This window comes from Bactrocera neohumeralis, chromosome 2, assembly GCF_024586455.1.
Source record: "Bactrocera neohumeralis isolate Rockhampton chromosome 2, APGP_CSIRO_Bneo_wtdbg2-racon-allhic-juicebox.fasta_v2, whole genome shotgun sequence".
Taxonomy (NCBI): domain Eukaryota; kingdom Metazoa; phylum Arthropoda; class Insecta; order Diptera; family Tephritidae; genus Bactrocera; species Bactrocera neohumeralis.
Genome location: NC_065919.1, coordinates 18,902,896 through 18,916,274, shown reverse-complemented (window position 1 = coordinate 18,916,274; position 13,379 = coordinate 18,902,896). Strand labels below are relative to the sequence as shown.

General features: G+C 35.0%; 1 protein-coding gene across 2 annotated transcripts in view; it reads right to left on the bottom strand.

The window, feature by feature from the left end:
* LOC126751526 (ABC transporter G family member 20) overlaps window positions 1–13,379 on the bottom strand; it is a 179,092-nt gene that overhangs the window by 147,695 nt on the left and 18,018 nt on the right. The window contains exon 3 of one of the 2 annotated variants that reach the window (XM_050461855.1): window positions 10,314–10,359. The exons of the other annotated variant lie outside the window; for it this stretch is intronic. The gene's annotated coding sequence lies outside the window, so the exon portion shown is untranslated. The remainder of the gene's footprint in view (window positions 1–10,313; window positions 10,360–13,379) is intronic. 2 annotated transcript variants of the gene reach the window in all.

The window sequence follows — 13,379 nt, the reverse complement described above, 5'->3', positions numbered from 1 at the left end:
GTAAGCACAAATATAAAAGAAACGATAACGAAAATCGGTAACAACAATGCAAGAATTAATTGAAATATTTCCAATGGTGCAACAACAATCTCCCCAAACACTCTTGCTCTCCCGATTGCACATCGTTATGTTGGCTGTGGGTCGACTGCATTGTTCTATAAACACCGATTATGTGAACAATTATATTATATAAGCAATTGCTGTAAGCATAAGCACACATTTGTATATATTTATACAATTTATACATATGTATAATATATAAAAATATACATGTATGTATACACATACATATGTGTGTGTGTATTTCATGCACATCGATTGTATCGATGCCAAAAACATAGAAAATAAATCTTTTCGCGCGTAATTAAGTGAACTGTAGCGAGCTGCAACGACTTAATAGAAGTTTATGCTATAATGGACCCGTGTCCTGTAAAATAGCCATTTTAAGTCATGTTATGCTTGCCAACGGCGCGTATATGGAGCACAAAGAGAAAGAGAGGGAGCGTCAAGTGTGCTTGTGTATTGGTTGCGCTGTTATATTGGTAGTGTCAACGGCAGCAGTAAATTCAATAAAATGACAAAATAAAGCAAAAAAGGAATGAAGGCCAACAATATTATTGGAATTCCTGACTTGTTGTTATTGATTTATTTTTGTAATTCTTTATATCGCATTTTTTTAGAGCGGAATTTGTAATTTTATGTAATTCTTTCAACTTCATTAAATTGTTGCATATTAATGTGATGAAAATAGCAGACTAATTTAATTGTGCGCGTTGCTATTATTAGCGCTAACATTTTTTAATTTTTTTCAACCAAGCAGAAGACAATTAAAATATTTGTTATAATTGCAATATATTTCAGATACTATAAGTCGTCTTTTGTTTATAACGGATGATTCAAGTAGAGGTACTTTTTTCGATAGCCTTTTTTTGACAGATCACGCGTGAGTCGTGTCAAGCTGTCATGTTATTTTTGTTCAGCATTGTTTGCCATTTCATCATGGAAAGACTTACGCCTGAACAACGTTTACAAATCGTTCAAATTTATTACGAAAATTCGAGTTCTGTAAAGAATGTGTTGCGCGCGCTTCACTCAACTTATCGTCAACATAATCGGCCAATTGAACCTACTACTCGCAACACCACCCAACTTGAGACTCAGTATTCATTGTTGGTTAATTTTCGACTGAACAGACCAGGTGCAGCACGCATTGAAGGAAATATAGCAGCCGTAGCTGAGAGTGTACAAGAACACCATGGAGAGTTGATTCGGTGCCGTTCGTAGCAACTCGGACTGACGTATGGCACAACCTGACGTATTTTACGTCGAAATCTTAAATAGAAGGCGTACAAAATACAGCTTGTACAAGAACTGAAGCCGTTCGATTTCAGCAAGCGACAACTTTACGCTCTATGGGCTCTTGAAAAATTCTAAGAATCTCCGACATTTTCGAGACAAATTTTGTTCAGCGATGAGATCCATTCCTGGCCCAAAGAGTATATAAACAAGCGAAATTGCTGCATATGGGACGAGGAGCAACCTTAAATGATTCAAGAGCTGCTCTTTTATACAGAAAAAACAACGGTTTGGTGTGCTTTGTGGGCTGGTGGAATCATTGGTCCAAATTCTTCAAAAATGATGGCGGTGAGAACGTAACCGTCTTTGGCAACTCAACCCACTATTGATGCCTGAAATTGAAGCTCGTGATCTCGATGACATTTGGTTTCAACGAGACGGCGCTTCTTTCCGCAAATCGCGTCAATCAATGAATTTTTTGAGAGTACACTTCGGTGACCAGATAATTTTCCGTTTTGGACCGATCGATTGGCCACCAAGATCGTGCGATATCATACTGTTAGACTTTTTTCCTGTGGACAGATATAAAGTCTAAAGTCTATGTCGCTTCAATTCAGGCCTTGAGCAAAACATGACGCATGTCACTCGCGAGTTACCAGCTGAAATACTCGAACAAGTCATCGAAATTTGGACTCAATGGATGGAACATTTGAAAGAGATAATCTTAAAAATTAAATGATAAAGAATATTCTCTCGAATGGTAATTTCCCATTAAATTTTTAATTTCTGTGCCTCTTCTTGGATACCTTTACAATATTTTTTAACAATCGTTACTGGTTATTCATTAGCCCTTAACTATCTGCTACTGGAATTTTAATTTTTCAGCGCTTTCATCAAACTATTTAAAAAGTAAACCAAACATGTGGCAACTGTTGAGAAAGCAATTTTCAGCTGAAAACTTTACAAAGCAATACTATTGAATACATATTGAAATCACTCATGTTTTTTCTAATACTTTTTTAGAATCTATTAAACCAAATAATTATTAGCTGTCAATAATATTTGGTTTTAAAAAAATTCAAACTTTCTCTAAAAAGTATGTCCAAGTATATGAATTCTTGAAATAGAAATTGAAAAAATTTTTTAAAATATTTCTCAGAGGCCGTCTATTTGTCTCCCGCCTTGTTATATATTTTATTTTTATTTGTTCGCTTGCTGGCAGCTCTATCACTTAATATGTCGAAATGCTACATTTTCAAAAAAGTTTCGAATATGGTCGTTTTAATTTTAATTTTTGTTTTTGCTTGTTGGCAACTCCTTCACTTAATAATGGTCATTTTTATTTTCCGGATACACACATTCTCATAGATAATTATTTAAAACAATTTTATTCTGTAATTGATGGCAACTCTGATTCATAAAATATCGAAATCGAACTTCATATATTCGAAAATTTTTTAAGAGCAAACAGAGTTACTTTTTCGATTGTTGTTCCACAATATGTCAAACTCTTTCAGCTTTTATTTGCTTTGTTCGCAAGCAGTCTTCTTACCTTCTCAAGAACCATTCTTTTTCAAAACTCTGATAGTTCTTTGTGCCTTTTTTTGATACAGCAAATTTACTTTTTTTGCTTGTTGGCATTTCTGTTTCATAATATGCTGGAATTAATGACTTGTCCTTGTCTATGCTCGAATACGGTCTTCCTTGCTTTTTGGGTTTTATGGTACCTTTTTTCATTGTTGGCAACCCTATTTCGTAGTATGTCTGATTTAATTATTTTCTTTATAGCTTTTTTAGTATCTTTGGACTTATTTTTTGAAATTTCATTTTTACTTTTGTTCATTGCTGGCAGCTCTATTTCATAATATGTTGTATTTACAGATTTTTCTTTGCTTCACTCGAGAAGAGAAGACTCCACAAGAACAATTTTCTATTTGAGTTTTTTTTCTGCATTGGTGCCTCTGTTTCACAATATGTCACAACTTTGTTTTTGCTTGGTTCGAGTATGGTCCTCTAAGGATCTCAGCAATCATATTTGCCTTTCAGACTTGCTATTAGTCGTCCAGTTTCAGAAGTTCAGCAACGAATTGAGCCGAAATCTATAAAAATGGAATTTGAAAAAGCTGTTTATACCCTAACCAGGGTATATTAAGCGTGCCACGAAAGTGTACCACCCAGAGTGAAACGTCTGTGGCCCTACAACGACCTACCTAGCCCCAGTAAATTGATAAATTTCAATATACTGCTAGGTTCTATTGAGGCGATGTAATCCCTATTTGGAAACATAGATCCAAGAGCCTTTATCATGTGCCTTCAAACTCCTGTGTAGTATTAGCAGGTGTTTTGAAGTTTCAGACTCCAAGTCGCAGAACCAGCAATTTATGCACGAAGCTAGGCCCATGTTATATACACAAGTGCTTCTTGAGCTTACAATGGCCAGTGTAGAAGGCGGCAAGTAGCCTGGGTTTTTCCCTTTGTAGGTTGATTACATATGTATTTAAACCTTTTAAGTTTGTAACCACCCATTAGCAACTTGGCTTGACGCATGCTTAGGAGTTGTTACCAATGCTTCTGCTTACCCACTGCTTCATCCTTGCGGAGCAGCTCCTTTATGGTATGGGCACTAAACGCAATGAAAGGTACCGGTCTTACCATGTTGGTGGATACTACGAAGCGGGCAAGTTCATAAGCCAGTTTATTCCCTGCTATACTTTTATTACCTGCCACCCAAAAAAGGTGCACTTGGTTACGATCTGATAGATTGTTCAGTCGTTCTATACACCCTGTACCGCGATTTGATCGCGCAGAGATCGCTTTGAATGCCGTTTGACTTTCGCTTAGTATAGCTAGACAATCATTGCGTTAATTTCAAGTCTGCTATGCTTGGATACCCCTGCGCTAATTTCCTCCGACGTTTTCGAGCCGTCGGTGTACCACTTGATTTTACTGGCTCAAAGCGTTCCATTCAGCTTCACTGCTAAGTATAACCAAAACTTTCTTGTTAAGATGACACTTTTGGTAATACCGTCCCTGGAAGAGCCAGTAGTATTTCCCCACTTATGTAAATCCTGCATGCGTTGGCAAGAGATTACCTTATCTCTGTCAAACCCTTCTGCCGTCATTTAGAGCGGTCTATGTTTGGCAACTTGTCCGATTACTAGGTGAAGCGGTGCGAGATCCAGCAAGTCTTCAAGTGCCGACGTCGGACATGTGCGCATGACAGCCGACAGGCATATAGCTGTCAAACAAACTGAATGTTAAAACTTAAGTTCTTGTATGGAAAACTTTTAAATAATTAAAAAAAATTTAACAAAAATCATTGTCTTCTTAGCAGAAACTTTTCCGGTGATGCATTTCGAAAGCTTCTTAAAACAAAACAAATTCAATTATTTTCCAATAACTTTCATTTCATACAACTTTCTATTTACCAGCAGCAAGTTCTCCGCATACAGCCGGCAGCGGCGAAGGAAACGCCAACTCCGAGTGAATCAGGAAATATGCGAAACTTTGTCATTGTTTGGTAAACACTATGAATTGATATATGTAACTACAGAACGAAGGTAGAAAAAAAAACAATAATAACAATAGAATAAACAAAACACTCCCGTCATATCGCATACTTATGCACACATGTGCAAAAAGCTGAGCACACAAATACGCGCTCACATATCAATTTTAATACAAGGAATTCACACGCTTGGTTGGTGACATTTTACTTACTTAGTCGCTGGTAGCACCTTGACTTGGCCTCGACGCGAACGTATGGGGTTTATGGCACAATTCTGTCAGCGACGTGCTGTAAATTTAACACTCGTTAGGCACACATACACACGCATGCACGCACCGAAGTGCCGAGTCATGCCAAGTTGCACACCAAGCGTGCACACACGCATAAATTTGTACATTTGTAGAGTCTTACAAATAGTTAGAACAATATGACACAATAAGATATCTGCCAGGCATCATCCAATCGTCATATTCAACACCTTTGCAACGAATCGCATGATAAAGCAAATAGACTAAACGTATTTTCTTCCACTATTCAATGAAAACATACAAGCGATATATGGGTGTGACCCTGTAGGAGATGACATGCGTTAGAAATTGCAGACAGTCCGCTAATTTTTGCAAAAAAATATGAGTCTACAATTTTCTATTGACAATTCAGGGTATTAACCCTAAAAACCACTGATCGCATATAAATGTGGAGAAGAGTTAATTTCTTTGATCTTATAATTATTGCTTAGCGATGAGATTTATTGAGACGGGACTTCATATTATCTATGGAACGAGTAGCAGACTATTGAAATATATAATCGTCCTATGACTGTCGAGTCTTTCAGGCCGGAGTTCCGGTTGTCTAGACAATTTATTGAACTGGTCCATCAAATCCACTTATTTAGCCTTCCAAGCGAACATTTGGATTTATTATAAGATAATATTGATAATAGTATTCCCCAGGTGGATTCAAACTAGGCAATTTCTGGCTGGAGTTCCAGTTGTCTAGAAAATAGATTGAAATTGTGCATCAGATCCTCTGATTTAGCCTTCTAAGCGAACATTTGGATTTATTATAAAATATATTCCGGAGATAGATCCCAGATAGACAATAAATGGCTTGGAAATGATAGTAATAGACTCTGCTATGTAGAAATTGAGAGATGTTTGTACTATCATCAGATCACTTTATTTGTCAGATGACCTCAAAGCCAAAATCTCCAATAATAGAAGAAATTTAGTAAACTATTTAAAAGAATATGGTTTTTCACATTATTCAAATCCGATTGGATTGAATTTTATATTGACAAAGGTCAACAAGAGTTTCCCACCTCTTCTTTCTTCTTACTTCTTGTGAATCAATAGTACGTCATTGTAGTGGGTGATCAATCCAAAGCAATATGTATAGTACATATATGGTATATTTGCATTTTGTACGTTCTTAAGCTATCGAAGTAGCTTCGTCACCCTTAAATCTCTTAATATTTTCATTAGCAGGAAGATGTAAATAAGTTATAGCGCTGAATCTCGGCCACCAGAGCCTCATCAATGATGTTATAAGTCACCGCGGAATCAGAGGTTGACAATTGTTCATTGGGGCCTTAAGACGCGCTCCATGACCCCTTTTCCAATTTAAAATCTATTATTTTCTGGGTTATTAAGGATACATAGCGGCTCTATATGGCTGTATCAATTGAAGTCGCTTCTTGACATTTTGGAAAACAGTAGCATATTACAAATTGATAAGGGAAGCAGATATTAAACAGCATATTCTGGGTTATTATTTTCAAGCAGTGTCCTAAAATCTATGGCCGACGACAATGATCTCATGAACCATCAAAGTTATAATGAAGGTGAAGGAGAGGGTTATGTAGATCATAATATGCTGTCATTTGCTTCCACAATTGAGGAAGATTTATGAGAATTAGGTCACTTACAACCTTAGTATATTTTTCTAAAAGGAAAAATCATAATTCTCTGTTCAAATAACCACGAGTCTTTAAGAATAAATCGGTAAACTTATTTTTATTCATAGATTAAGCCAGTTTTTTGAAAGTGAAACAAACAACTTTAAGAAAGAACACCACATTTTGCACAAACACAGATTATGGAGTTAAAAAACAACGGAATAAATAAGCTTTAGCTTCGACTAATCCGCATAAGCGGCTTTGTATCCAGTAAAAGGTTTTCACTTTCACGCCGAGGAATATTTATAAAATCAATTTCGATCGACCAAAAGTTTTATTGGAACCCAAATCTTAACCCATAATTGCCACAATATGATAATTTTAAACCCTGAACAACGTATATTAACTCGCTACTCCTTTGCTGAAACCGCTGATAACGGACCATTGTAGCATTAAGCTGTCATACAAACTGAACGAACGGAATCAAGTGCTTGTATGACAGTTTGTATTTCTGAGTCGTATTATAGCTTTAGTGCAACCGAAGTTAACGGGTTTTTTTTGTTTTGCTACATAATGTTACATTTTTCGTGCTGGGTGCGCTACGCCCTTCCCTGCTGCATGTGCCACTGGTGATAACTTTATCTCACCAGCACAAGGTGCAGTCAAGCATATGTGAAACGAAGTTTAGGTTCACTTTACAATTGCATAAAAACAAGTCTGTACATATGCACACATATACATATGTATATACTTATCTGTATATAATATATGAGTATAGAATAGGCACATCAGCATTTGAATATAACGGGTGATTCAAGCAGAGAAACTTTTTCCAATAGCCGCTTTTGGACATATCATGCTTGAGTCGTGACATGGCAGTATTATTGTATAGTATTGTTTGGCACGTCATCAAGAAAAGATTTGCGCCTGAAGAAGCGGCAGCGCCTCGCTCTATGGGCTCTTGAAAAGTTCCAAGAAGATCCGACGTTTTCAAGCCAAATTTTGTCTTCAGCGAAACAAACACAATTGCCGCATTTGGGACGAAGAGCAACCTGAAAAGTTTCAAGAGCTGCCATTTCATCCACAAAAAACACCTTTTTTTTTGGTGCCCCGTGAAATCATCGGTTCAAATTTCTTTAAAAATGATGCCGGTGTTAACGTAGCTGTCAGTGACTACCGTTATCGGACATGACAACCGACTATTTCTTACCTGAAATAGAAGCTCGTGATCTCGGCGACATTTGGTTTCAACAAGACAGGTCTATTTCTCACACATAGCGTCAATGAATAGATTTATTGAGAGAAGTCTTCGGTGAGCAGATAAATTCACGTTTTGGGCCGGTCGATTGGCCACCAAGATTGTGTAATTTCACACGATTAGACTTTTTTCTGTGAAGAAATATAAAGTCTAAAGTCTGTGACAATCCCGCTTCGATTCAGGCCTTGGAAGAAAATATCATGGGTGCTATTCACCAGTTACCAGTCGAAATGCTCGAACGAGTCTCCGAAAATCGGGCTCAACGTCTGGATCATCTGAGACGTAGCCGTGGCCAACATTTGAAAGAGATAATCTTCAAAAAATAAACGTCAAAGAATGTTCTTTCGAATGATAATAAACATTCTCCATAAAATTTGAAGTTTCTGTGTTTTTCTTTAAAAAAGTAGAGAACCTCGAATTAGATTACCCTTTATGTGCTTGAGATTATTGTTTTCATTTCATTTGCATAGTTGTGCATATTCTGCGCACTCTCTTTCATTTTCTCAAGCAACAACAACTTTTGTGAGAGTTTCTCATACATATTCAGATTTTGAATTGTTACTCCATAATTATAGTTATAAATTGAGTCGTTTTTCAAATTAAATTATAGACTACAACACCTTAGGTAATTGTTATGACGTTAACCGATATTTTAATCAGCCAATTAAGGTGACGTAAATATTTTTACAAATCACATAACATAAACATACATACAAACATTCTAGGCGCAGTTTGTTTTCACAAAAAATTTCCGAGTTTGATTTTATAGAATTTGTAGGCATCACGCGATGTGTTTTAGGTTAACTTAAAGGTCGTGTGAACAGTTTTACGTCATAACTGTTGTTTGATATTTGTTTTGGATTTTATGATGTTAACTGCTGCTATTTAATTTATTTACAAGTTTATAAAGCTAAGCGAAAAAGGTTCTAAGTTCAAAGTGAGCGAGTCACTTTAGAACGTACTGTTATTAGTTTGTAGTAAATACAAATACAGTAACAAAGGAGTTTATTAATTAAATTAAAGACAATTTTGTTTTAATTACAACAAATTGCCACCAATTGCCTAGATTTTTCCAACATTTCCTGAAGTTCTTAACCTTCTCGTCACAGAGTTAACCGCCATAAGTGCTAAATTGCCAACATCAACCTTATTATCTGTCAGCCATTATTCAACAATATCAACTTCTCCACCAAACGTGGAAGAAATAGAGACTGCTTTTAAACAACTTAAGCCAGGAAAAGCATAAGATGTTGCCATGATTCCTTCCGAAATCCTTAAAGCCGACCTTGCAGTCCCCGCACGCAATTTCATTCATCTTTTAGAAGCAATTTGGCGCGAAGAACAACTACCGAACAAATGGGTAACTGGCATGTTGGAGAAGGTTACCAAAAAAGGCGATTTATTTATTTAGTTTCCAGCCAAGATCTAGTGGAAAAAACCAACGAACTACTTATAGAGCTAACAATCAAACGTAGACGATTTGGCTGACTAGGGCACGTCGCAAAGCCACTGATAAGGTTTGCAGAACTGCTCTTTGTTGGAACCCACAAAAGTCTTGGAATTGCGGGCGTTCGAACACATCATGAAAATGTGCTATGTGCTAGATGACGACATGATTGATTCTCATACTAGCTGGAATAGTTCATTAGAACTTGCAGTTCTCGGAATGATTTCAACGCTTTAGAAATACATAAATATATGTATATAATATACTAAGTTAAGGACGGGGTAAACTTTCTTGTTGAAAGCGTTCTGTTGTCGAAAATGTTCCCTGTACCTATGTTAAACATTTTTTTAAACATCTATATATTGGATAGTCGAAAAAGTCTATTCGAATATTGCCAATAGATGTCACTGCAGGCGCATATCTCCAGTGCTAACAATCACATTGTGTCATCCCATATAGTAGTGTTGGAAAGGTAAGATTTTAAGCTTCATTTAACCAAAAAATAATTAAATTTGTTAAGTGAGCAAGAAACACCTATGACTGAATTTGTTATTTTTATTGAAACTCTATTTGTATAAAAGATGAAATATATCTCTTACATATCTTATTTTACAGTATTAAAAACTGCTGTTATTACTATTGGGGTACTCACAACCCGTCGTAAAGCATCGTAAAATCGTAAAATTATAAATTTTTACACTTGTTTAAAAAAATTGTTGTTGGATTTCATACAAAAATGAGTTTACACATTTACAATTCTCAATATTAAGTTTTCGAATCGGTATAACTTATAACTTATGATGAGACTTGTGAAAACCCTACATAAATGACTATTTATGAAGGAAATAAATGAAATGAACCGTTGAATATATAAAAATGACCTTGGAGTTAGTTTATTTAGACTCACCTTTTTTTATGGACATAAGCCAATATTCAAAATTTATAGAAATATTCTGAAAAATAGAAAATTGGAAATTTTTAATACGAAAAGGTTTTTTAAAAGCAAAGAAAATTATTTATTGACATATACGATTATCGCAGTATGAAACAATATTGGAGGAAACCAAAAGCCACTAAAATATACATATCTATATACTGTAGCAGCGTATATTAAGCCACAAAGTTTGTAAGACCCAGAAGGAAGTGTCTAAGACCTTATTTGTACAGGTCTCATGGCTCGTTTCTTTATATATATCTGAACCAGTGCCTCAGTTTTAGAGATATCGATCAGAAATGTTGCACACATTTTTTTCTCTGCAAGACTTTGCTTATTTGTCGAAATCGCTGATATCGGAGCAGTATAATATATAGCAGCCATACAAACTGAGCGATCCAAATGCAGTTCTTGTAGGGATATCTTTTTTATTTGACAAAATATATATTCACGAAATTCGACAGAGCTTATTAGCCAGAGCAATGTTGTAATTTCTGAAGAAATTGTTCAGATCGGACAACTATAGCATATACCTGCCATATAAAGTAAACGATTCAGATTCAGTTCTTTAATGGAAAATTTATTTATTGGGCGAGTTATCTTTGCATATTATTTCAGATTAACGTACGGGTCGACGGCTTCGTTGCATTTTCATGACATCCGTATAAGTAAGACAAAATGAAATTGGATAAAATCGAACAACGAACACGCCCACTTACGATATATAGTAATCCAAGCAGACTTTTTTGCTTTGCATATAAACATAAAATGTTAGCATTAGTAAAAATATTGAAAGTATGCTTTCTCCAACCGCACACACTGACTACTAGAAATATTAAGCTTACAGGTTAACTTTATATCGAACACATAGGAGCATATATTTGATTGAGTAGATGAAATCGTTAAATTGGGATAGATACGTTTGATGAGGAGAGTAACTGTCAAGCATGCTTAATACATTCACGTTGGTGTTGGAGTATGGTGAAACATGGCGTATGAGTAATATACAGCGAACAGACGAAACTTGAAATTTTTCCATAGTTATATGAAGAAAATAGCATTTGACATTAGAAAAACTTTAAACTGGACTGAATTGCATAGATAAAAGAAATTAAAAAAATTCAAAATGAACAAATTCACTAAAATTCATTTGGTGGAAACATCCACTCATCCACAATTACACCTTCATATTATTTTCCGTTGGAATATTGAATATTCCTAGGAATATGATTTTCCATAATTAACCAATTACTTAAAAGCAGTTTAAATTTTAATTGAGAGAATTTGCTAAAATAGAATCCTTTGTTGAGTATTGTAAAATTTTATCTATTATATTATTAGATATGAATAGGCATGACAATATGTCAACTCTCAATTACACATACAGTCATGACTAATTAAATTTATAAATTTTTCAGTGGCTTTTTATTGAGTGTTTCAAAACATTTTTTTTTGGATTGAAAAAATGTAATATTATTTACAACATAAAAAGAAATAAAATGAGCGTTAAATCAAACAGTTTGTATGGAAGCTGCATGCTGTAGTGGTCCGATCATAGTCATATATTTGAATATTGTAGGGCTCTCCTGGACAATAACTCATGTTAAATTTTGTGAAGATATCTCTTCATATAAAAAAGTTTTCCATATAAGCTTTTAATTTTGATAGGTACGTTTGTATGGCAGCTATATGCTATAGTGATCCGAACCGAGCAATTTCTTCGTGGCTTATACAGTTCTGTTGAACAAGAGTTCATGCGAAATTTCGTGAAGATATATCGTCAAATAAAAGAGTTTCCTATACTTGGACTGAATTTGAATAGATCAGTTTGTGTGGGAGCTATTGGCTACAGTGTTCCGATCAAAACAATTTCTTTGGAGAGTATTTGGTAGCCTTGGGCAATAACTCATACCTAATTTCGTGAAGATATTTTATCAAATAAAAAAGTTTTCCATATAAGGATTTGATTTTGATCGGTCAGTTTGTATGACAACTATACGCTATAGTCATCTGATATCTGTGGCTTTGATATATTTGAAGCTTCTAAGGGAGGAAATAACGTGTGCAAAATTTCAGCTTAATAACTCAAACATGGCCAAGTTAAATTAAGATAGTTCAAATGTTAATTTACTGACACAGTTTGACATTCAGTTTGATAATAATTTTGTATGTAATTGTAGATAACCCAATATGCTTTACTAAGGCTCATAGATTGTTATTTCATATAATGACATCAAATAATTTATATTTATTTCAGTACCATAGTAGTACACATAGTTTCTAAACTGTCAATTAAGTGTCATTGAGTTTGACATACAGGAAACCATACGTTAGTCGATTAGTTTTATATAGCTGTTATGAAGGTATAATAATTAGCTCAATATGTTTCGAAATCATCGGAAGTTCCACCTATCCGATGGAATCTGGGTCTGTATATAATTGTTTCGATTGTTCTCATATCATGCAATAAATGGAATACTGTCAGCTTGAGCTAAATATTTTGACATATCCGTTGTGATTATTGATACATTTTTCAAAGGTAGTGATTAAAGTTGAATACCACTATTCAGGAACAGAATTCGGTCCAAAAAACGTCAAAGTTGATCGTTAGTTCCACTGTTTCGGTTAAAAAGAAGCTTACCTTACATACATGGCACTTCTAAAGTTCTCAGTCACCGCTAAGAGAATGCACAAGTATTCGAACCTTTAAATTAGAATCAGAAACAGTCGAGATCTTCATAAACACCAAAGCCACAGATTTCTGTTTGGACATATGAGTTATGGCTGTTAGAATTCACATTATCGCTGAGCTTATATCAACGCTTCTTACTCAGTATGAAACCTCTTTTAAGTCACAATCGCAAGCCAACCTTTTCCGAATAAAAAATTAACATTCGAATAAGCCTGCTGAAGATTTTTATTAGCAGCATTCTCCTTCTATACTATTTCTTTTCTTGTTTATAAAAAAGGTTTGCATATCTCAAAAGAGATTTCATTAGAAACTTTTAGAGCTTTGTAAAAGTACTATATATACTACAA